Genomic DNA, 25,950 nt, shown 5'->3' with positions numbered 1-25,950 from the left:
CTCTGCTGCAAAAATGCAAAACAAGCCTTTTCACAAAATGTAGTTTTAAATTGAATTTCAAAACAATATTTTGATTACTTAACATGAAAACTAGTCAGAAACCCATGATATATATGGTCTTAATGATGTGGGGGAAAAAGTGGTCTAAAAATGGCAAGTACAAATACATTGAATTTTAATTAGTCTAAAAATGGTCAAGTTTCCTATTCACTCACTTGGAGATGATAAACTTTCCAAGATCTATTTTGGAGCATGCCAGTTCTTTTCCATGTGTTCTAAGTGGTCTCATTTCCCTATGCGATGACTATGTTGGCACTCTGAGTACTTGTGCAATGGGAGAGATCTGATCAGATACTCAAAAGGAAAATCTGTGTGTACTTCCATGTTCAAGACACTCAGCCATTTGCAAGTGGCTTTTATTTACCATCTCCAATCCATTTTAATTTATTTACCATATCTGATGTTATTTTCTAATATTATAGTTTTCTTATTTACTGCTCTTTTTCATGCATTCTGTTGTGTAATGTGTTTTATTCTAAAGCTTTTCTCCCCTCCACTGTTACAGCTCATTTTAAGAATAATGAAAGAAAGAATGGGAAAACATGTGTGTCAAGGATATTTCACAGAATATTGATCTAGAACCTAACTGCTTCACATTAGGTTATCCAATTTCCCTGTGAATCAAGTCATTTTTCCAGCAGTAGAATATCGTTTTAGAAGCCAGGAAATGAATGCCCCAGAAAGTGAGAAGCTTTTATCCTCCAAAGTTGTAGGAAAGTATAATCAAATTCATGGGGAAAAAAAAGAATAGAAGAAAAAAAATGTGTGTACAGCACAAAGAGATACTTTTATTTGTTTTACTTCAATCCAGCTGGAAAAAAAAATCTCTTAGCATTTCTTCTGTCAATTTGACATGATGCTATATTCTAAGCACTCAAGAAAAAAACACTTCAGGATCTTTGTCCTTTCTCATTCTCAAAATATTACAGAATAATACTTATATTGACCTCAGTAATGCATAATATCCTCTTTAGACGGGAAAAACAAACAAAAATAAAAACAAAACAAAGCACTTGGTCTTTTTTTTTTTAAGATTTTATTTATTTATTCCTGAGAGACACGGAAAGAGAGTCAGAGACATAGACAGAGGGAGAAGCAGGCTCCTCACAGGGATCCTGATACAGGACTCGATCCCGGGACTCCAGGATCATGCCCTGAGCCAAAGGCAGATGCTCAACGACTGAGCCACCCAGGCGTCCCAGCACCTGGTCTTTAACACAGAAACTCATCTTGAATGCTTTTGAAGATTGATCAGTATCCCTAATAGAAGAGGACGGGTCACCATTCCATTCAGTTTAGGTAACTCTCAAACAAGTAAATTCAGTCAAATCAATTCAGCAGAAGTCCGAAGTTTCATAAACATTGCATTATAGAATTCATTTATACCCTGCCTAAATTTTTCCATTCCAGAAATCCAAAGTTGACAAACTTAGAAAAGTTATGATTCAGAGCAGACTGACTGGTGATAGCATGTTGAACCTCAAAAGATGAAACAGAGCCTACTTTCTTTGCTACTTCTCTCTTGATTTAACAGTCATGAATTTTTCTAAGTTCTTCCATGTAACAAGAACAATACATTTGAGCTCTTCTTCATATTTGTTAAAACAGCCCACCTCTTTTGAGGCACCTGGGTGACTCAGTGGTTGAGTGTCTGCCTTTGGCTCAGGGCATGATCCCTGGGTCCTGGGATAGAGTCCCGGATCAGGCTTCCCACTGGGAGCCTGCTTCTCCCTCTCCTATGTCTCTACCTCTCTTTTCTGTGTCTCTCATGAATAAATAAATAAAATCTTTTTTAAAAAAGAGCCCACCTCTTTTAACAAAGCTTCAGGATAAAACCTCTAGTTAAAATAACACATCAAGGTTTGCCAATAAAAGTGATCTCTCACCATCAGCTTTACATATGCATATCCATTGCTAGCCTTCATTTGGATTTTTTAAGTTCTCCTCATGTTAATTTATGTTAATCCATGATTTACTTATATATTTGAGGAATTTGGGGAAGAACATAATACCTCCCTATCATGTTTCCTCTTCTTCGTTATTTCCTTGTAGTCTTCTAAAACAACATTGTACCATTCCCTACTCCACCTAGTACGCACATTCTTATAGATGATTAGAGCAGATCTTAGAAGTCCTAATCCAAGTCCTTCATCATATAAATGATGAGAGAGGACTTCTCCAGTATCATATAGGTATATTAGTTCCATCCCTTGGTGGATTAAACAGTTTTAGATTTGAATAGAGAGATGTGTGTTAGAAAGAAAATAAGACGTTCTTTATTGAGGAGCCACATTATAGCAATATAGGCTGAGTTTATCCCTCCTTTTGAATCTGTCACTGTCCAAAATCTCAGACTCCACCCTAAATTAATTAAAAGAAGAGTCAGGATCCAGACATAACCACCATGGTAACTAGTGAGCAAGAAGTACGGGAGATACACAGCATCTTGGGTGATTCTCTGAGTTGTCCAGGCTGATGAACACCTAAAAATACAGATTTAGGTGGGAAAGAAAACAAGCTTGTCTGGTCTTAACATTACTCATTGTATCCAAGCTGGAGATTTTTTGTTGTAAAGCCTTCATCTTGTTTTCTTTGTTTTCTTTCCTCTTCATAATACTTTTAAGCAGAGCTCCAAAATAGACATCAATGAGTTTTTAAGTGACCATCATGCATGTGTTTTGCTTTTAGGATTTTTCAGTGTGCTTATTTAAAACTTAGCCAAGGTGATATGTTGATGAAATTGCCTTCAGATGCATTCAGGACTTTAAGGGACAAATAAATGGGACAGGTAACATGATAGCCTGGGACAGAGTTCCAAGTAGGACACCAAAGAGGGGTTGGGAGTAGTCAAAGATAGTCTGACAACTATGAATATGCCTTAGGGGAGTAGGCTGGGAGTATTTCTTATCACAAGAAATAACAATGACTACCACTTATTGGGCTTCTGATAATATGCCAATCTGTGTATAAACATGCATCATCTCATTTAAGCTCCAGAACAACCCTGCAAGCTAGTTATTTTTATTTCCATTTTGTAGCTGGGAAAACTGAAAATCAAATAAGCTAAATAAATTAATAATAAGAAGAAATAAGAGTAAAATAATAATTATACTTGTTGATAACAATATGTTAATAATAAGTTAATTTTAAAACTAAAATTCTTGAGGGCAAATTATATTGGTTCCTGGATAAATTATCCCATTTAATTTTCACAATAATCACAGGCATTGTTATTATACCAATATCACCTGGAGAGAATGGTGAGACTTAGGAACTTAAAGAAAGGTGACGTATCTTGAAACAGAGGCAGGATCTAGACCTGGACAGCCTAACTTTGGAGCCCAAGGTTTGAATTGTTCTTCTGAATGACAAAGAGCAAGCATGCATTCTCACCTAGGTCTCTTTGCTTCCCATCCATGATTTTCAGCATCCCACGTGGCTTTTAAGATAATGATCTTCAAATTTGGTCTGATGACCCATGCTGATCTATGATGGAGTTTCACTGTTTGGTAGAAAAAAAAAATCAAAGACAATGTCAAGAGTTTCTACTACTAAGTATATTTAGCTTAAGAGACCGCATTTTGTTCTGAGATTACATTCTTCCTTTTCTGGAGCAAAAATATTCCTTCTTTTTATCTAATGATGATGACAATTAATGATACTTATTAAAAAATTATTTATTCTAAAATTATAAGTTGATTGACCCTCTGCTCTCTCACATCAGGGACAATGGGCAAGGAATTGAATGTATTTACGAAATTTTGAATTGGGGGGTCTTTTAAGAAAGAAAAAGCATTTTCCCTAAAAGCTGTTAAGGAATGAGAGGTGGTACACAAAGTAAACTACAGATTTTCCCAAAACTAACCCTTATGTTAATATCACTTTATAGTTTTTAAAGAATTTACAAAGAAGCATGTTACTCTTAAAATTATCAGTGTATAAATATACTTTTCTAGAATAGCATGCTCTATATAATACCAATAAATTATTTTGCTAAGCCACAGAATACCCAAGCTTTGATGGACTAGTGTGTACACAGTCTAGGAAATGCTTTCGTATTCAGCATCTCATTTGATCTGTACACAAACTCCCAACACCTGTTGTCTTTGGGGTACACAACAGGATATATTACTTATTAGTATCATTTGGCTTTTCTTAGCTTCAATTTCCTTTAAAAAAGGAATTATTTCTATCTCAGAGGACTATTTCATGGATTTTTTAGTGAAGTAGGAAAAGTTCCACACATGGTATAAAGCGTTTAGCAGTCAATAACTGCTATCTATTCTTATAATTATTATGATATTCATTTTATAAATGAGAAAACTATAACTCAAATTAAAATGAACATGGCTCATCTGTTTAAGTAGTTCAGTAATGGAGATAGGCTTGAACCCACTACTGTCCATATCCCAAAGCATCTTTTGATTACTTCTCACTTGCAATTCTGTATGAATCCCAAACCTCCTTTTCACTATCCCACACCACAATTCCAGTAATGGTAAGAACCTAAGAAATCCTTTTGATTTAAATGTGCCTCCATCATTCTGTAGATGATGCTATCCATATGGACACAGCACATAAACTTCTCAGAAGGAAAATCAGATGAAATTTAAAATGATTTATTGTATATAGCAGTCCAATAAAACTAACATTAAAACAAATACAAGTCGGAATGGAAATTGTAAAGATCATCAGATGATATGAAAAGTAAGATCCTACAGTGCATAAAGGAGGCAGTAGCTAAAGGTCATCAGTTTAATGGGAAGATAAAATTTGAAAGTCTATCCATAATTTTTATATCTATAAAAAGGGCTCACTGTGTGACTAGTGCACACCAGCAGATTTTTTTTTTCCTAAATAATAAGACACTGATAGTGTGGTGTTTTTTTGTTTTGTTTTGTTTTTGTTTTTGTTTTTGTTTTTGTTTTTGTTTTTGTTTTATTTAAATTGCCTGAAAAATGGCTACATCTCCCTGGGATAGAGAGCAGCTTTAATAGTCAATGGATGATTGGAAAGGGGGCATTTCACTGATTCCTTAGTCAAAAAAGCTTTGTTTTCTTTACATTCCTAAAGAATAAGAAGTTTCGGTCTTTTTAAAGAGAAAGGAGAAGTATGACATATTTCAGCCCTCAGAGGCCAGCAAATGAGGAAGGAAAGCCAATTCCTTTTCTTTTCTTTCAGAGGGATTTTCTCTTAATATAGCACACTCTAATTTAGAATTCCATCTCATGTTTTGAGTTTATCAGAAATATGGATATTAAATAGCTTCTAATATATTATAATATATTCAGAGACAAGTGTAGACTGAATATACACTGTGTTGTGAGAATGCATATCTTGACTTAAAGAATGTAACAGTTGTTAACTGAGTTTCATATCTTCCTGTGATTTAGGGTACAAATTTGCAGCAGAGAGCTGGTCACATGGTGTGTCAGCCACCAGACAGGGACAATAACAAGACTGTATCTCCATAGGGGAAGTTAAGAGTTATACTAAAGACAGGGATACCAATGAAAGTATGAGACAGCAGGAGATAATGTTTGAGAATCTAATGTGCTACACCAATTTATGAAAATGGCTTGAAAATATTTATATTCAAAGTTCAACATATTTCTTTAAAGATTAACATTTCTCCATTAAAAGGAATGAGTAGAAATATTCAAAAAACCTTTTTTTCAAGTACCTGAGTATCTTGCAACTCATCATCTCTCCTAAAGTGACAAGGGGAGAGAGTCAGAGCATATGGTTTTGGGCCCTGCAGGCTAATTCAAGTAATGGAAATATTTTGGATGAAATAATCAACTTGACTTATAATACCAATAAATTATTTTGCTAAGCCACAAAAGGATGGAGAAGACACTTCTTTTTTGTTGTCTCTACTTTCATCACCTTTTCTTTACTCTTTTTTTTTTTTTTTTTAGAGAGAGACAGCGTGCACGTACACATGCATGTGAGCTTGGGAGCGGGGAGGGGCAGAGGGAGAGGGAAGAGAGAGAGAATCCTAAGCAGGCTCCACTCCCAGAGCTAAGCCTAAATCAGGGCTCAATCTAAGGATCCTGAGATTATGGCCTAAACTGAAATCAAGAGCAGGACGCTTAACCAACTGAGCCACCCAGGCACCCCCTACCTTTTTTAGTTTTGTAGTGAGAATGCTGAAGATCCACTTTTTTCACAAATTTCAAGTATATGATACCGTATTATTAACTATAGTTATCATGCTGTATGTTAGAAGGCACTTCTTAATAGGCAAGCTATGGAAAACTGTGAGAGCCTAGTTTTACTAAACAGCAATCATCAGGAATGGTTTATTGTCTTAGGGGCTGGGAGTAGGGAGCAGAAAAGTTTGGTTTATTATAATCCAATTAAACAGTTCTGCTCTGTGGACTGTGCATAAGAATCCTGCTAAGAAGGAGGCACTATAGAAAGTACCTTTTCTACTAATTTTTTTTTAAAGATTTTATTTATTTATGATAGTCACAGAGAGAGAGAGAGAGAGAGAGAGGCAGAGACACAGGCAGAGGGAGAAGCAGGCTCCATGCACCGGGAGCCTGACGTGGGATTCGATCCCGCGTCTCCAGGATCGCGCCCTGGGCCAAAGGCAGGCGCCAAACCGCTGCGCCACCCAGGGATCCCTCTACTAATTTTTAAAGTTACATTTTCTGCCACCCTTACCATATTTCTCAAATAATTAGTCTCAACTTCTCTTTTATCCTCATGACATGGAAGTTGATGACAGGGACAAGGATTTTATTAGTTGTCAGATTTTTTAACCCCCATCTCCCCTTCCTATTGCACTGAAACAGTAGTTCTCAAACTTCAGCCAGCAACAAAGACACATGGAGGACTTCCTAAAACACGGATTGCTGGCCCCAGAGTCTCTGATTCAGTCTAAGGTAGGGCCCCAAAATTTTATTATCTAATAATAACCAGGTGATGGGGATGATTTTGGTCCAGCTATCAAGCTCACAGATACCTCTCCAGTATCCATCTGTTCAACAGGATTTCTTCACCATCCCTTCCATAGTCCAAGGGTTTTCTTTCTTTTTTTTTAAAAAAAAGATTTTATTTATTTATTCATGAGAGACACACACAAAGAGAGAGAGAGAGAGAGAGAGAGGCAAAGACACAGGGAGAGGGAGAAGCAGGCTCCATGCAGGGAACCTGACGTGGGACTCGATCCCAGGTCTCCAGGATCACACCTTGGGCTGAAGATGGTGCCAAACTGCTGAGCCACCCAGGCTGCCCAGTCCAAGGGTTTTCAGTTTGACTATTTCATACCCATGTTTATCTAGCTTTACATCAGCCTAGGCATATCCCTGGCCAGTCTCAGCAGAGCATCAACAATATGAAGTTGTATTTTCAGTGAAGCATTTGAGATGTCTTACCTCTTCACTGTCCATGTTTCTGATTTTTTCTTTCCTTCCAATATTCCTATACTTTCCTTCTAATATTTCAGAATTCATATCAGAAATAGCTGGGTGAATAGGAAAAAATGAGTTGTTTTTCTTGATTCCAGTTAAATGTTGATTAATATAATAAATCTAGTCTTAATTTTTTTAAATACTATCAAGAACAGAGAGACCTATGAAATCTGCCCTCCCCTCTGAACATCTCACCAGAGTCTTTGAGTGATTCAGAAGGAACCTGAAGCTCTATTTATTTCAAATGGCATTTATATAGCTCAGTAAAGGTGAAAGTTCCAGGAAGTAGCTATTTGTTCTTCTTAAAACAAATAGCAGAGTAAATAATGTCCTTTTAACTAGTACAAATAAATACACAATTGCCAAACTTTTGTATACAAAGAAATAAAGATTCTACCAATATGACTGTTTTTAAAGCTACTACAGCTGGTGCAGTAATTATATAGAAGACAAGAACTGCTTTATTTTTTTCTATAAATTAGATACAGGATAATAGCTACAAGGGTGTTTATATTTTTGTTTTATGTTGTTTTCTATATCTGCTTAATAACAAAAAAGTTTTAAGGAAAGGCAAAAAGAATGTATGGCTGTAAAACAAACTACAGGGTTAAGTTTGTCTATTCACATTGCATATGTCGAGTGCCTGCCTTGGACTAGGTGTTGTTTTAGTCAATGGAGACACAACAATGAAAGACAAACAAGGCCATGCTTCTTTGGAAGTATTCTAATGCAGGAGATAAGTGATAAATAAATATAGCCAAAAGGTTAAAAGGAGTTAGGGTCTTGCCTTATGGAGAGCAAAACATACCAAGAGACAAGTAACTAAAATACGATGAAAATGAAAAGAAAATGATCAATCGGTAAATGGAATAAATGCAGAGTGCAAAAATACCGCGGAATGTGGGAGATGATGACATCTGCCTTTCACATCAGTGGTGATATAATGGGAAATTCAACCTGGCACCATGCTCAGAGACAAATAGTGATGCATTTCAGGTCTGAGCGTAAAAATTAAAATTGTAAATGTCCTTGGAAGAATTTTAAGAATATATTTGTTCATAATCTAAGTAGTATTATTCTAAGCATTATGCAAAAGCCAAAAGCCCAAAAGTGGGGCAGGGGTAGTGAAAGATCTGATTATATCTAAATGCAAAATTTCTATAAAGCAGTAATTCCTTCAAATAAAATTATAAATCAACTAACAACATGAGAATAGTTTTTGCACCATATATTTATTTATGCACCATATATTTACTTATTTATTGCACCATATATTTATTGCATATATACTCTGTACCAAGCACCATTTTAAAAATTAACAAACTATTATTTTTAAGACTCAAGAAAAACCTATCATGTATGTAGTCTTATTATCCTTATTTTATATATAAACACTCTGAGGATTGGAGACTTTAGATAAAATGTCAATGTCATCTAGTAAGAAAGAAACAAAACTGGGACTTAAACTCTGGTCTTCCTGATTCCAGAGTTTGTTACTAAACATTGAGATACAAAGAGCTCGTATAAATCCAAAAGAAAAAGAAAGATAACTCACTTTTTTTAAAAAAATGACAAAATGTTATAAATCCAGGGAAGATGAACCAAATGGCCACGGTCATTATTGTAAGGCATTCAGCCTCACTAACGATCAAGGAAAAGCAGGCAATTCAGTATTACTTGTCAAAATTACAAATGCTCATATGCTCAGCCCAGCATTTCTATTTATTATCTAGCGTAGAGAAATGGTCTTTCCGTATGTATCCTTCAGTACCTCAATAATGTTCCCTGCAATATTATTTGTAATACTTCAAAGATTGGTATTCCCTAAACACTAATCAATAGGGAATAGTTAAATATATTATGGCACAGCCGTTCTGTGCAATACTACACAGCCATTAAAAAATAATGAAGTAGATCTGTATGTACTAACAGAGGAAAGTGTTTATCATATACTAAGAAAAAAGAAAGCTTCAGGAGAATATATCTAGATAGATAAATAGATCCTGTTTTGTAAAATTATACATTTTACTCACATCTATGTGCATAGAAAAGTATGCAGAATGGTAAACTTCAAATTGTTAATAGTTCTTACTTCTGAGCAAGTATATTGGAAAAGTAGGATGGTTATAAGGGAGAACTTCAACTTATATATTTTAAAAACAAATCTTAATTAAAAAGTAAAAACATGCCAAAGACATTCCAAGTAAAAGAGCATATAGACTATTTCTTTTTGAGCAAGATCACTGAACACAAGGAAAATTTCCGATTTATATCTGACTGAAAGATTTCAATACACTTGAGTGCCACGTTTTACTTTTATACTTTTCTAAGCCACTGATAATAAAAGCCATCCAAATTCCATTTCCATGTTCATCCTCCATCCCTACTTTGCTGTTTCAAAACAAGAGCTTGCCCTGAAAATACAAAAACAAAACAAAATGAATGTAAGTATCCCCAAATATCTTGATGACTTAAGGATAACCTTAATGGATTCAGAAAGAATTACATGCCCGTGTTCATTTTCATTTGTTGTTTGCAGGGTATAGTATTTGGTTAAGGTAAGCCATGCAGTATGAACTATCTGCTCCTAGCATTTGGTCATTCACCTCTGTTTTACAGATCAATTTCATTCTTTTCACCATCAATGAAAAGGACCCCAGTGAATGTGAGATGTTTTAATTAGATTAAAATTGAGCAGAAATACTTGCTCATTCATTAATGAATAAGATAAACCTCCTCTGTATACCAATCAACCTCTAGTTTTGTCTCTTCACTGTCAAGTTCTTATTTATCAAGACCTATTTTCAAAGATTTCAGATTAGACATTAGCTTGATGTTTCTGCCTGTTTTAATAAATCTATGCTGTAATAAGCTTAGTGCTGTGCTTAGTATGTGCCACTTTGGTATACTCATTGACTTATATCAAATTATTTAACAAGTTTGGAATATAGTATTTCCCCTTTAATAAATGCCTATCCCTTAAAAACTACTTGAAGGGAGACATTATTCTAAATGCTTGTGTTTAATGTGCTCCATAAGTGATTTTTGCTGTCTAAACCACTATCAAATTTATTTGGGGCTACCAGCCCTAGTCCCATCTGGGCTATTCGAATGATCCCAAGAGTATACAGGCCTGTCATGTCTTTTTTACAGCCAGTTTGAAGATAACAAGTCTGTCTTTCTCCAGACCACCCACAGTCCCCAAGGGCCCTGAGCTAACAATGTCTGCTTTGCTTTGGAGCACGGAGGGCATGGGGCATTGCTGGAACCTAATCAGATCAAAATCCTCTCTGACTGTGAAGTTTCTGACCTTTCATTCATCCAGAAGTTTCTCCAGCCCCATGCAGAGTACTGACACCTGAGTAATAGTTCTGTTTGACATTCTCTGTCATCTGGCTAGGACCTGCCTATACAGAAGTTCCCACTAGCTGTTGAGACCTAGCAAGATGGGACCTGGCAGTTATCCCATAACCACAAGGACCCTTAGTGTAGTTAAGTACAGAGACTCTGGAGTCAAGTATTTTAAGATCAAGTCCTAACTTTGCCTGTTACTGGCAACGTGGCCTGAGGCAAATAATTTAACCTTCCTATGCCTCAGTGATTTCATTCATTCAATAGGAATATTGGTTCCTACCTCTCAGAGATATCACATCAATAAAGATTGAATGAGTAAGGCTCTTAGCACAGTGTCTGGTACAGAATAGGTGCTCAAATATTAGTAACATTATATATTTTATAAAATGACATGTACTTATAATATATTTGGCCTGGCAATTGGACTGACTGTTCACTAGCTCTGCCTTCAGAATTCTGCCATTTTTCCCTTAAACTTTCTGAAACTTTCTGCTCTTCCATAAAGTGTTCCTTAGCTGCACTTTTTAACCATCAGGGAGGACTGGGACCCCTATGGGATTATTACTCTCCGGACAGAAAGTACAGAATGGTTAAACTTTCTGCTCTTCCCAATAGATTATATAGTTCTCTTACACCCCTCACTCTCCAAGGTTTAGCCATCTTGTTCTTAGAAAAGGCCAATAATAAAGATCAATGTCTTTTTGGAAACAAATTATGACAGGGTCATCTTCATAATTTAGATCACTCCTGTCATCTAACTTCTCTCTCTTTTGACCTCTTTGCCTGTAGATTTCCTTTCTTTAATAAAAGTGTGTATCTGGAAGATGATTTTTCATTTATAAGGATTAGGAACAGATCTCTTCTAGCAAGTGTTGAAAACCTTTCTTTCCAATCTCTAAAAAATAGAATATCATGATAAATAAATATACTGTCAAACAGATAACTTCTAATAGAATTTGCTTCTAACAAAACACAAAAGCACATTTTTATATGCCAGTATTACACCAATACTCATAATGGTTCATTTAAAATGCACATCTTTGCATCTGAAAAAATAAACAGATAAAACAAAAATCATGTGGCAATTTACCAAAGCTACCATGCAAAATATCACACTAAAGCAACAAGTGGAGTGGATGTGTCAGTTTGAAGTTTATCTTTGGATCCAGACAAGTTTTACAGTTAAAGTTTAGATTCAAATAACATGAATACATGAACAAAATAGTTTTTTTTCTCACTTGGCTACTCTAGAGCTCCATGTTGAGGATACCATCTAGGCACAGTGGCATTGAATCCCATGCTAGAGGATTAATATCTATCATGGTTATAGGAGTGGAAAGGGATGGGATTTGTAACACATAGTTACCTGCTTGACTTAGAATCACACATATTTCCTTAGTGCATTCAAAATATGGTGTGCATTTTGTGGAAAGGGAGGCTGCACTGACATTGGGGAGGGGGACAAGGATTATTCTGAATCAGGCAATATTCAAAGCACTTCACATTGTATTTACTCATTGGGTCACTACAATAACCCTAAAAAGTAACATGTTATTATTAACCCCATTTTACAAATAGGGACATTCAGGCACGGAAAAACATTAGTAATTTGCCCAAGGCGATGCAGCTAATAATAAGCAAAAATCATTGACAACACTGTCAGGAAGTCTGGATCTACACTCTGTCCATACTACTTTACTAATATGCTTCCAAAGTTTTTTTGTGTAAAAAACAATAGAGAGTAAATTTTCATAAATACCTTTCTACAACATGATTTTTATAAACCTAGCATCATAGAATCTTAGTGTGGGAAGGGATCTTACTGCTTATCTGGACTAAACTCCCACCTGTTAAAAGATCCAGTCCCTAGTACCCAAGCCCATCTTAGTATCTCCAGGTTCTCCCCTTATTGAACAGCTCCCAAAACCCTTTGCCATAATGAGCCAAAATCTATTTCCCTGTGAGTCACACCTTTGACCCAACTTGTGTTCTCTATGGAGCAAATGAATCTACATCTTCTTCCACAAAATGGCAATCAACATCATCAGTGAAATCTCTCCACCATGAGAAATTTGATAAGCAAAGAGGTAAATTTTAAAAACAACTGTAATTCAGTGAAAAGCCCTTTTATTTAAAAACTTTCACCCTCAAGGGACACCCGGGTGGCTCAGCGGTTAAGTGTGTCTGCCTTCGGCACAAGGTGTGATCCTGGGGTCCTGGGATCGAGTCCCACGTCGGACCCCCTGCATAGAGCCTGCTTCTCCCTCTGCCTATGTCTCTGCCTCTCCCTTTCTCTGTGTCTCTCATGAATAAATAAATAAAATCTTTAAAAAAACAAAAAACAAAAACCTTTCTCCACCTAAACCAATACAATCCATTTCAAAAGAAGAACATGGTTAGGGTTTGTATTTCTATTTAGTAGATAAAAAGGGTGGACGATTTTTGCTATTACAGTAGAAATAGATTCTCTGTTTATCTCATCCAATGAGGAAGAACTTCTTTGGTTTTTCCCAAGGTTATCATACCTCACTGACTATGATCCATCGTGTCCAACTGGACAAAAGTAATCCCTTTTTATTTGGGGGAGGGATGCTATAAAGAGAAGGGAGCTCTACTTGAGCATTTCTTCTTATGATGTCCTTCAATTGCTTGTTATTTGAGATTCACAAGTTCTCTTTGATATAGCAATCTGTTAATGTGCTGTACTACATATATGAAGATAATGCTAATTATCAAAGATTAATTTTGAAATTAATCTAGTTATATCCTCATAAGAGGATGGAAACAGAGAGAGATAATTACAAAGATGTGGTTTAATATAAAGAATTAATATCAAATTTGATTGACCCATACTTTAGGCTGTGAAAGTGACTTTCCAAAGATGGGGCTGAATGAAATATAGCCAATCAATTGATTAAAAAAGGTGTAGCCTTAACCTTGGTTTAGTTGAAGTCCTACTTACATGCCTAATCACATACATAACAATGGAGCTGAATCTTAGTTTTAAAATTACTTAAATGTAAGCCCTGAAACCATGCAGCCTTGCAAAAGGCATCAAATCAACAATCAGGACACCTGGATTCTAGCTCCAGCTCTGCCAATGGGTTTTGTGACTTTGGGTCACATGTTTATTGAGTACCTGTTTGGCTTTGAGAAAGTGAGCTGAGTATGTTATCTCATTTAGTCTTCATAGCCATTTTGCAAATTAGATAATACATTTACCTTGTACAAATGAGGGAATTAAAACTCCAAGAGGCTAATTAACAATGGCCAAGACCACCCAGCTGGAAAATGACAAAGCTAGGGTTTGACACAGCCATTTTCTGCATTGAACTGTTCCCATCACTTAACATCTGGAGGCTTCATTGACTTCTTTGTAGAAGTGAGGTCCACAGGCTCTCTATATCCTTTGTAACTTTGATGTTCTTTGATTTCAGTGTAATTATTTAAATATAATGCCCTATTCTATTATTAGTAGTATCCACATCACTGCTGGCTGGCCTTTTTCTTAATTTGTATTATCTGTATTAAGCACTTGTTTCAGTCAGACTTGCCAAATTATGTAATTTCTACTTGGGTTGACTTCATATGCCATATCTCCATCATTTAATTTTATACTTGTATTTGTGAAATAAAGGTAAATATTGTAGAATTTGGTACACTTTGCTGAAAGCAAAAGTGCTGGTACCTCCTGTCCCTTCCATCTAGGTGATGCCACTCCACATGGATAGTTCTGTATTTGTTTATCCCAAAGGGTGAGGGGATAGAAGCACCTACAAGCTTTTGCCAGATTCCTCTTTACTTTCGCTGTAACTTCTGGCCCATGAAGTTGTTCTTGCTTGTGTGGGAATGGATGCTAAACTACCTGGCACCAAAAACTACTGTAGGAGGTTATTGTTGCTGTTGTTGTTGTTGTTGTGTTGTTGTTGTTGTTGTTTGACAATTAAAGGGCTGATTCTGAGCACATGAATCACGTTAGCAAACAGCCTTCAGCAACAAATGGGGAAATAGCCTGTTGTCAAATGAGTTGGAAAAGTTTGCCTGTATATAGGCCAGAGCTTTATTTCCTACCTAAGGCTTTCAGAAGCCTCACTGTTGAAATACATATTTCAAGCTCTTGAGTACATTTCTTGGGAGTTGACAAATTGTCCAGTAGGTGGCAGAGTGTTAACACTCTGTTAATGGTTTTTCGTGTTAAAAGAAATTTTCTTAAATCTGGTTGAGAATCTCAGGAAGGACTTGCTTTATATTTATGATGTTTAACATACAGGTATAATACTTATTTGATTTTGGGGAATACATTTCAAGATTACATTTTGAGCTTATATATCATTTTTGGGTTGTGTTTGTTAACTTTATGCACATTCTTATACCTTCTTCCTCCAAATATTTGTATTATACATTTCTAATTATTTTTTCTGTAGAAAGAAGTAGAAGCAGATACAGATTAAAGTGTATTTTTAAATATTTCAAGTAGTTGTTTGCCATCTTTAATCCATCCAGGTACTGTACTTACCTAAATACCTTTCCCGGATTGCCCCATGTCCCACATCTCATTTTCTTATGTGTATTTAGCCCAAATGGAAGTTCTTGTTTATAGTAAATAGAAATTTTAAAGATACTAAAATCTGCCAACCTTGATCAAATTGACAAATTTCTTCATTAATTTGTCTTTAAGAGAAAATGAAACCACCTAGTACACTATTTAGTGAACACTGTCTAACCAAGTCATTATTTTGAGAAACAAAGCTAATTAAATATTCTGTACTGGGAAAAATAAAAAAGATTTTACCTCACGTTTTGACATAGTGTTGTATTTAGCTAAAGTGCAACAAATGATGAACTCTATAATTGTGTTCTGAAGCAAATCATTGCATTTAATTATGTTGCCAGTCTGATCTCTCTAGAAGATAAGATTTTTAGTGATTGAAACTGAATTGCCTATTTGCCCTATTTAAAGCACTGGTCCATCAGCAGCATGTGGAAGTTTGGGACAGATTAGCTCCTGGATAGGCCCTCTTGAATGTACTTGTCATTGTAATAATATTTAAACACTGTTCATGGTCTTTACATCTCAATTGAGTTACAAAGATAAAGAACTGCATTAGCTTTGCATTTCCCATTAACTTGACTTAATAAGGTCTTCGGCAAGGCTTCAGTCTGCAGAGGGTTTATCTAGTCAGATGGTCTGAATGAATTCTAAGATCAACCTCTTAATTTTTTTTTTACTTTGATCTTTTCATCTTAATACCCTAACCACAAATCTTTTTCTTTTTTTTTCCTAACCACAAATCCTAACCTTAAATTATTCCCCTGGGAAACTTTCTATGACAAAGAGTGAATATCTTTAGCCTCCAGAATAATTGTCTTCTACTGTCCGTTTCCTAAGCTGGGTATTTTAAAGGGTCGACAAACTGAGAATCTCAAGAAACAAACTGGAAAATTCAGTAGTTGAAAAGATTCCATTCTTTCTTTTCTACCAGATTTCCTCTTTTCCCTCTCCACCTTTCCTAGTTGAAAGAGGCATAGAATTGAGAATTATGGGAATCCCCTAAAAAATGTTATTACCCTTAAATATAGAAACAGGAGGCCTAAAAGTACTTTGTTATCATTCAGTCTCTAACACTGACATAAATCTCCAGGTAAATCATAGTACTCATGTGGTGTGCAGTCTTGTCTCATTGTGCACTGGAGGCAGAGCAGCAAGTGGTTCAATTAAAGTTAGAACATTCAAAGTAACATTTTGGCTGGATGATATTATTATAAAAGTTTTAGATGAATTAAATTGGTTAATCAAACTGCACACTTCTTGTAATAAATCATTGGCAAATCCAATAAGGTTAACCAAAAGCAAGCCCCGTGTTCCCTAGCTATAAGTAGAAGACTCCAAAGTGGTCAACATTTAGACTATCTGCTGTCACCCAAAGCAAACTTCCCACCCCAGAGTCTACTAAATCCTACTCCTTGTTCTCACATGTCAAACACCACCAAGTACTACATAAACATGTTCTGATTTAAGATTGTAGTACCACATGAAGTTGAAGACTAGAAATATTTGTTTCTTTTTAGTTACAGGTTTTGAGTTAAGAAGGGCCTAGTTGAACCTCTGATCTCCAAGTGGAGTCTTTTGGTCCAATGGAGGAATTCTACTGCTCCTCAAAGGTTACCATGGCAGTGAGGGAGTAGGAGGCGGTGGGAGAGGGGGGCCTTAGCCATGGCCAACTTTCACCAAAGCAACTCTGCTTTTTATTCTCCACCTAAAATTCCACCAGAAAAAAGAGCTAAGCAGCTAAAATAATAAATGGATGTCATCCAATTCCTTCATTGTAAACATGAGAAAATGAAGGCACAAAAAGATCACGTGATCAGCTAGCCATCCCTCCTTAAATAATAGGTAGAAATTTAACAATTGGAAATTCTAAAGTAAAATTCTATTACAAATGCCTTTCTGAATGAGATGGATGAGGTATTTTGTTTGTGGGGTTTTATTTTTCTGTTTTTCTTGATCTAATTAGTTTATATATCCATAGGCAGAGATTATATATTGATGGAAGTAACAGAGTTCAGCATCAATTCTACTCATATTTTTGGTTTTTCTGACTGAAATACTGAGAAAATTTATTTACATTAGAAAGTAGATAGAGTAGAGGAGTTTTATTATAGTTATTTCCCTTAGTTCTTTGAATTCTTCCCTATTTATAAGCAAAAAATCACATGATGATTGATCCTTAAATAAGAATATGTCTAATCATTTCAGCTTAACTTGTTTAGATCCTCCTACAGTTTTGTGAAAAGCAAAGAAGGACTCCACCTGACTTGCAAAAAGATTCATTAGTCAATCATTATAATCATTCTACCAACACCACACCAATATTTGGAGCCAGGAAGTTTCTTTATATTCCAAAGGATGCACTAGAGATGGGTGACAGGTGGGCTTTTGTGCTTTGTTTGTTCATTTATTCTTTTGGAAAATGTGATAAGGGTCTTTGGAAAAGGAGTTAGAGAAGAACTTGGCATACAAAAGACAAATTCAAAGGCCTGTCAGTCTCAGGAAAGGGTATGTATAGGGATTGAAAATGTAGGAGTTTATAGTCAAAGTAACTCGTAGGTGCTCCACCTTAGAAAATGCTCAAGTTGGCAGGTTATGTGTATACTCATTTGAAGACCACTTAGGGAAGCCTCATGGTGAGCAGCATTCTAGAGCCAGAGAAGTATGCCCAGGAAAAAGCCATTTGCTCTCATAGTTAGCAATCAGGGCAATTCCACAAACTCCTTTTCTTGAAGTGAATTTTCCCTCACACAGTGTTATAAGGCCTTAATGAGGTGGCACACCTGAAAACCCAGAGGAGAGGTCAAATAGATCCAGAAATGGCTGATTCCAGCCCATTAAGTTATTGGGACCAATTACTTGCTTTGAATACTCAGGGGTGACTTTTTAAATATAACAAAACATAATTGTATGGGATCAGCCAGTGCTGTGATTGGGAGAAGAGCATTCACATTCTAATTCAAATTCCAAATGATTGACCTGTGTGACTTCTAGTAGATCACAAAACTTCTTCATTTTCCTGTCCATAAAACAGAGGAGTTAATTAATTATGGCTTACTTCAAATCCTTTGTTGAGTGAGGAATAATACAAATGTGGTTGTCTTGGGCAAAAACACACAAAATGGAAACTATTACATTAAATTATTATGCTCCTCATTTTTAAGGCACTGGAAGCTTTAAGGATCAAAAATAATAATAACTGACATAATAATTACTGATTTTTTAGATGCAATTGCTTAGTACTCTCCATTTATTTTTCTATATAATCAGAAGAGTTTTCTGCATCCAGGCGTTAGATATCAACAAAAAGTAGCACTACCTATCCTGCTATGTAAAACATAAACTTCAAAAGGAAATGTGTTCTATAAATTAACACACATTGTCCTCATGTTGGACTGGCTGGGTGCCCTAACTACCAGCCAGAGAATGTAAACTCTACCTTTTAATCCAAGTCAGCCTACTAATGCTTCAAGAGTAGAGTTCCCATAAGCCACATAACCATTCCCAAGGAGTCTGTACCATAAGATTAGGGTCTTTTTCCTTGCATCCTGGAAGTTGCTAGGATCAAATGGGAGAATATCCATTTCTGTTCTGCACTTTTCTTGTCTGGGGGCTGGCAGACTTGAGCTTCAGAGATCTTGTCCTCTCACTTTACAGCTCTCTGAGAGAAGAGCATGAAAGCACATACAGCAGTTTATCCTGAGGAAGAGAACCCAAGTCTGAATCTAGATTCTTCTCCACTCTAGGAGTATACTGTAAATTAGCTTCAGGACAGATCTTAGGGACCCACCCTGAAAAGCTCTGAGGCCAGACTGCCTGGGCTTAATTTCCAGCCTCTACCATTTACAAACTGTGTGGTTTCAGATAAATTACTTCTCTATAAATCAGTAACTCATCTGCAAAATGGAGATCATAATGCCATCTTTCTCATAGTTTTACTAAAAGATAAGTCACATAAATAATATGACTATATAAATTATTGTTCAAACTGGTATATTTTTGTGACTGAATAGAGATGTTATTAATAATTACATCAGGATAACAGAAAGAATCCAGGGACTTCCCTGGGAAATATAGGATGCATAGGATTGCCCTATCATAAGACACCTACCATGATGCCTGGCATCTTCCTAGAATGAGCTATTAATATATACTACTAGATTGCCTGAGAGATTATGGTCAAAAAATTTCTCAGAATATGGCATTCTCTTCCATATGTATTTTCAGAGTTCTTTTGTAGCAGGGTTTTGTTGTTGTTGTTGCTGTTTTGGGTATGGTTTTTTGCTGTTGTTGTTTTGGTTTTTGATTTTGGGGTTTTTTGGGGGGTTTTTTTGTTTTGTTTTGTTGTTGTTGTTTGAAACAAGGGGAAAGAAAGTGGGCTCATTTATTTAGCCCCTACCTGTTCTTCACTTTTTGCAAGAGAAATGCATGAAGTGTAGCAGGGAAGCTCTTTGTGTTTATTCCAATCCCCACCCTTGTCTGATGATGAAAGAGGGGTGATATGAGGTCGGTCCCACACTAGCAGTGGGACTAAGGCTTAACTTCAGGAAGTTGACAGTTATTTTTATTTAGATTTAAAAAATTAAAAACACTGTGTCAAAAATCTAGCAAAAATATTTGGTAATAGAAGCAAAAAAATTCCAGACTCAGAAGTCCCATGAAGTCATCTCTATACCTCTTGCCAGCATAGGGTCTTTTAAAAACATGTTCTCAAGGTTCTGGCCAGCCTAACATCAGCTGCCCCAAAGATAGGGCTTCTATCATTTCTTTGGCAAAACATCATCGAAATCCAGTAGACAAGATCTTCAGACCTGGATTTCTCAGTTCAGTATAATGTCAGCACGAGGAGTTACCACATTAAGTTTCTGGCAAATGCAAATTCTTAACCAATGTTTGCTTCATTTTGAGCCTGTGCATCTAGAAGCAGAATTTACAGTGCATAGTTCAAATTCTTTTAATATTTACCGTTGAAATTACCTCACCCTTCTAAGTCTAAATTTAACAAACTAGCACTCTACACTTGGCAAGAGGACAGGATTTTTAGGCTCTGTGACCTAAAAAAAACAATGGCATACATGAAAGTCACATTTTACTGAATAGGTGCCTTTTTTCCTAATAATAATGTCAGGGCCTCCCAGTTTACAAAGTAAGCCAAGATACATTATCTCATGGGCATTTTATTCTTTCAGTTCCACCAATTTAACACGCAGCAGGTCCAACCTCGTGCACGAAGCAGCCTACAGAGAAAGCCCAGACAGCAGTACCATGCAGCATGTTTCCAGCCCTTCTCTGGCAGGCCAGGGAGAGTGTGGAACAGCTCACGAGAAGATGAGTTCATGTTCAGCCCTGGGAAAGCTGCACAGCAGCCTTTCCTGCTGCTCTGCATGAAATGAGCCATGAGCAGCATGAAATCACTGACCACAGGTGTAGAGATTCACAGTGACATAAATATCTTTGCTGTTTCGCAGTTGGAGGAAGGCTGTGGGAAGATTTGCCACAAGCTCCTCCTGGCTAAGTCTGCCTTTATAAAGAAATGATCATTCAGGCCATGCCATTGCCAAAAAGCTTGGTGAGTCTCATCTCAACTTCCTATTAAAAGACTGATGAAAGACAATTAGAGAAAAATGAACATGTATCTCAGGCCATTCTAAGGAAAAGAACAAAAGAAAAAAATCACAAAGTGTAAAACAGGTGGGTTGGACCACAAACTCATGAGATCTTCTATATGTTAAAAAAATAATAATTCCATAGATAAAAACTTACATAGACAAAGATGGAATTGTAATCTGTATGGCAATTTTTTTTAATTTTACTTATTTATTCATGACAGACGACAGAGAGAGAGAGAGAGGCAGAGACACAGGCAGAGGGAGAAGCAGGCTCCACGAAAAGAGCCCGATGTGGGACTTGATCCCCAGACTCTGGGATCACGCCCTGAGCCTAAGGCAGACACTCAACCGCTGAGCCACCCAGGCATCCCTGTATGACAAGTTATTAATGACACAACTATATAAAGTGTTTTAAAATTCCTTCAAAAAGTGAGTGAAACTGATAGGAAAGTATGCAAAGAAGATGGAAAGCAAATCATTAAAGGGGTGGAAAAAGTCATAAAATATGTGAAATTCACTAATACCGAGAGATTTGTAAATAAATTTTTAAAATACATGTGCCATACTTGCCCATAAAACTGAAGACTTTTTTTCTTTTTATAACATCCAGCCTCAACTAGGATGTGGAAAAAGGAGACTCTATATCACTTGATTTAAATTTTCAAACTTTCTTCCATTTTATTTGGTATCAGACTATCTTTTATCTGTTTTACTTATCCACTTCTGCATTTTATTTAGTCTCTTATCAATGTAAGCAGGGTATAGTTGGATTTTATAACCAAGTTAAAAGTTAGTGTCTTTTAATGGAGAAATATATTCCAACTGTGTTTATTGTCATGATTAGCATGATTGAAGTAAGTTTTGCTGCAAATTTTCCAGTTTCTCTCTACTCTGCCCTTTTTTTTTTTATGCAGTCTCTGTTTTGTTTAGTTTTAATTTCTATCAAAATTTAAAATTTGGAAGTCAGATAGTAATTACTATATGTGAATATTATTAATGACCAGTTGTAATAATAATAGACCATTAACGGAAAAAAGTACAGATAACCAATAACAAAAAAGACTAAATATAGTAGGTTTAACAGTTTGATAGACTGTTTTGTAATTACTAATGTTTTATTTTTAAAAAATTTTAGAATGGGGCAGCCTGGTGGCTCAGCGGTTTAGCCACGCCTTCAGCCCAGGGCGTGATCCTGGAGTCCAGGAATTGAGTCTCACATCATCAGGCTTGCTTCATGGAGCCTGTTTCTCCCTCTGCCTGTGTCTCTGCCTCTCTCTTTCTCTGTGTGTCTCTCATGAATAAATAAATAAAATCTTTAAAAAAATTTTTTTAGAATGGAAAAATATATATATATTCACAATATAATCAAAACTTGACAAAAAACTAGTACAGGATGATCCCAAATGTATGTGTGTATATATATTATAGTATTTATATAAGAAAGACTGAGAGATAAATACATCAAAATGGCAACAATGTTTGTCACGTGTTTATCAGGTATGGGTATTTTTTCTCTACTGCAATTTTCTATATTTTCCAAATTTATATAATTACTTCATAGTATTTTTATAATCCCAAATCGACCACTAAAGTGAATTTTAACATGCTAACCAATAAACTTCTCAGAAAGCAAAAGCAGCAGAAACTCTTCTAATGCCATGTAGCAGATTATAGGGATTAATTAGAAGTTCAGAGACCCAGTTTACAATGGATGGTCACAGGCCAACCCCTTTAAGAAAGGGTGGCTAGTTCTAGCCACACAGTAAGCTTGGTATTTGTGGATGGACAAATGGATGGAATGAAACTTGACCTGCACTCTGCCAAACTGTTTTCATATGTTATTATACATATCTCAACCTTGAGATGCCCTCTAGCCCATATATTAACATATACAAAAAGAATATAAAACAAAACATACCAGCAACTGATTTTTTTTATTATAAAACCACGTGATGTATTGTTCTAAAGTCAATTTTTAAAGCAAATACAGCAGGGAATGTATCTTCTTCCAATTTCTATTGCTTAGTTTCAATTCCATTGCCCTTTTATCTTAAAGAGAATCCCTGCTCAGTGCTCAGTTTCATGTTTCATTCACAAAGCCAAAATTTGATTTTGTTACTTTGGAGTTTATAATCCAATTTGTATCTATTGTTCAGCCCAGTGGAGTGAATTTGCATGCCAATCATAGGTACAAATTATAAACTCAAAACACATCTGAAACTTCACTCTTTATAAGGCTACAATGAGTTTTAAGACCAAATCACTTGTCATTTTTTTAATGAAATAGAATTTTGTCACTAATATTGAGCTCTTTTTATTGAATCCTTCCTGATTGATTATAAATGGAGAGAGAAGTTGAACTAAGTTGATTTATAAAGGGACACTAATATTTAGTATTCCCATTCTCTGTTATACCACTTAAATAATAATGAAGACATATACCTTTAGAGTTGTCTTAAAGTTTGAGTATACTTTAAAAACAGGACAATGGGGGGATAAAACAATACAAATTGTTTAAAAGGAATAAGAAAAAGTGAAGTCCATTAGGTACTTAAAATAAATTGATTACCATTGGGTACTAAGTTTGCATCTAATTTTCCTGTAGTTAAATACAGATAAATGCATTGAATTACATAGAGATCAAAATAGGAAATATATTAGTAAAGATAAACTTTTTGCCAAATCTCAATTTAAACAAAATTTGATCATGTTTCCATTTATGAAAAATGTTGAGAGCACAAAATACTTTCAACCAATTTTACCGAAGATAGCATGACTGATTTAAGTATTTAAGTAGAACCTTCGAGAGAACCATATCCTAACACTTGACTCCTATCTTCCTACTTAATGTACTCATGGAACTTTTTCATGGTACCAAAAATTCCCCAAGTCCAAAATTGAGCTACCTGCCCCTCAAATCCTGTTGAATTAATCGGTGTTTATTTCCCACAACAGAAACTAATTTGCAGTCACCTTAGCAACTGATGTTTTGTTGGAAGGATCACAGGCAGCTTAGAAACTGAAAAGTAGCTGCCCCCAACTCTAGGGAATGAAACCAGACATTGAAAGTTTTGAGGAAGCCTGGCTGTACTCTCTTTCTAGCTCTCATCTCTGCTGCTTTCTGCTCATCTGCTTCATTCCACTGCAAACCTGTGATGTCCATGGTAGGTCCCTGAATTCTTAGAGCATTCATTCATTCATTCATTCATTCCACAAATATTTACTGAGTACCTACTATGTGTCACACACAGCACTGGGTACTGGATGAACACTGGCCCCTTCCTTCATGGAATTTATAGGCTATGAAGAATATATAAGTATGCATTATGGTAAATACAACGGAGGAAAGCAACAGGATGAAGAATAAGAGGAGGAGCTCAGGTGGTCAGAGAAGGTCTACCTGAGGAGGTGTTATTTCAGCTGAGTTCTCTGAAGGACAAGGAGTCAGGATTCTGATCAGGAATGGGAATATGTACCAGGTCCATAATACATTTGAAGAATTGAAAGAAGGCCAGTGTCCCTCAAAACACTGAGAACATGAACTAGAAGAGTGGCTATGACAGAAAATGTGATCCATCTCCCCCTTCAAAAAAGGTGGTAGAACAGAGTAACCTGCACACCAGATTTGGTGCATTTTGTTTGGTAGAATTTTTAATTATCTTTTAAAAAATGTTAATACATCAATCAAGGCAGCACTCCATACTTCACACTTATATCAGGCCAGATTCAAACATTTATGCTGCTTCGCCAGTCCCCAGGATTCAATTTGGAAGGTGCTGTAAACAATTGAACTGGCTGTTGCACATTCTGTTTCTGTGGATATACAGAAACTCCCAATGCAACGTTTAAAATCTTTGAGATTCTAATATAGTTGAATGAACTGAATAGAATCCTAGAGCTATAGTAGAATTCAGCTCGAGATGGTAATGAAAACTGCAATGGCCTATTGCAGGTTGTCCATTTCATTTCTCTGGATAGAAAATGCTCCCAAATTATTTATATAAGGAGATAACTTAAGGAAATGCTCTTAAAGGTTTTCTGTCTTTCAATCTCATACATATGTTCTCAGGATTGATTACCAATTTTTTTCCTTCTTTTTCTACAAGGTTTCCATATCAGTATGATTAGCCACATCTGTTGTCTTGTTTCAGTAAAATTCTAATTCAATATGTAGTCTCTACATCTAATTTAGACAAATAATATATTTTAAAAACTACCTGAACCAGGGCATCTGGGTGGATCAGTCAGTTAAGCATCTGCCTGCAGCTCCGGTCATGATCTCAGGGTCCTAGGAATGAGCCCTGCATCAGAGCTCCCTGCTCAGTGGGGAGTCTGCTTCTCCTTTTCCCTCTGCCCCCACCCCATGCTCATGGTCTTTCTCTCTCTCTCACTCTCTCTCAAATAAATAAATAAATAAAATCTTTATGAAAGGAAAAAACTACTTGAACCAATATCTGTCAAATTTTTAGAACTAAGTCTAACACGCCTCAGCTAAGTGATAATCTTCCTATAAAACACTTAAATAGAAAGAATAATATTGCTTTCAGGATTATAGCTAATTATGCTTTTATTTTTAAAATATATTATTCATAGCTCTCCCTATTTCTGTATGCTGTTTAATATTTTTATTTAGCAATGAAATTCTCATTATTTTCCCCTTATTTTTTCCTCCATGAGATTTTAGTGACACCTGGGATTGTTTATGACCATTTTCTATCAATGATTAGTTGTATGTTTTGGAAAAAAAATATGGCCTGATGGTAAAAAAGCAAAAACATCCCACAGTGTTTTCGTATGTCTGTTAATTAAATCTTAGCAAAAATATTTGAGAAAATACCCTGAAATTACAGTTGTCAGTTATAACGTAAAAACAAAGAAAATGATACCCACCCAGACACTTTAAATGGTCGGAATCAAAACTGAGCTAAATTAGAAGCTCTTTGTAAAACTAGTTCTA

The 25,950-nt window shown here is 35.8% G+C and overlaps 1 protein-coding gene and 1 long non-coding RNA gene across 2 annotated transcripts in view; one reads left to right on the top strand and one right to left on the bottom strand.

The window, feature by feature from the left end:
- Positions 1 to 25,950, top strand: part of CALCR (calcitonin receptor) — a 158,043-nt gene that overhangs the window by 12,249 nt on the left and 119,844 nt on the right. The window lies entirely within an intron of this gene.
- LOC111098755 overlaps positions 3,247 to 25,950 on the bottom strand; it is an 85,017-nt gene continuing 62,313 nt past the window's right edge. The window contains exon 5 of the long non-coding RNA XR_005369168.1: positions 3,247 to 3,562. This is a non-coding gene — a long non-coding RNA (uncharacterized LOC111098755). The remainder of the gene's footprint in view (positions 3,563 to 25,950) is intronic.

Source organism: Canis lupus, chromosome 14, assembly GCF_011100685.1.
Source record: "Canis lupus familiaris isolate Mischka breed German Shepherd chromosome 14, alternate assembly UU_Cfam_GSD_1.0, whole genome shotgun sequence".
Lineage (NCBI taxonomy): Eukaryota > Metazoa > Chordata > Mammalia > Carnivora > Canidae > Canis > Canis lupus.
Note: the sequence above shows the minus strand (reverse complement) of the source record. Positions and strands in the feature narration are given on the sequence as shown.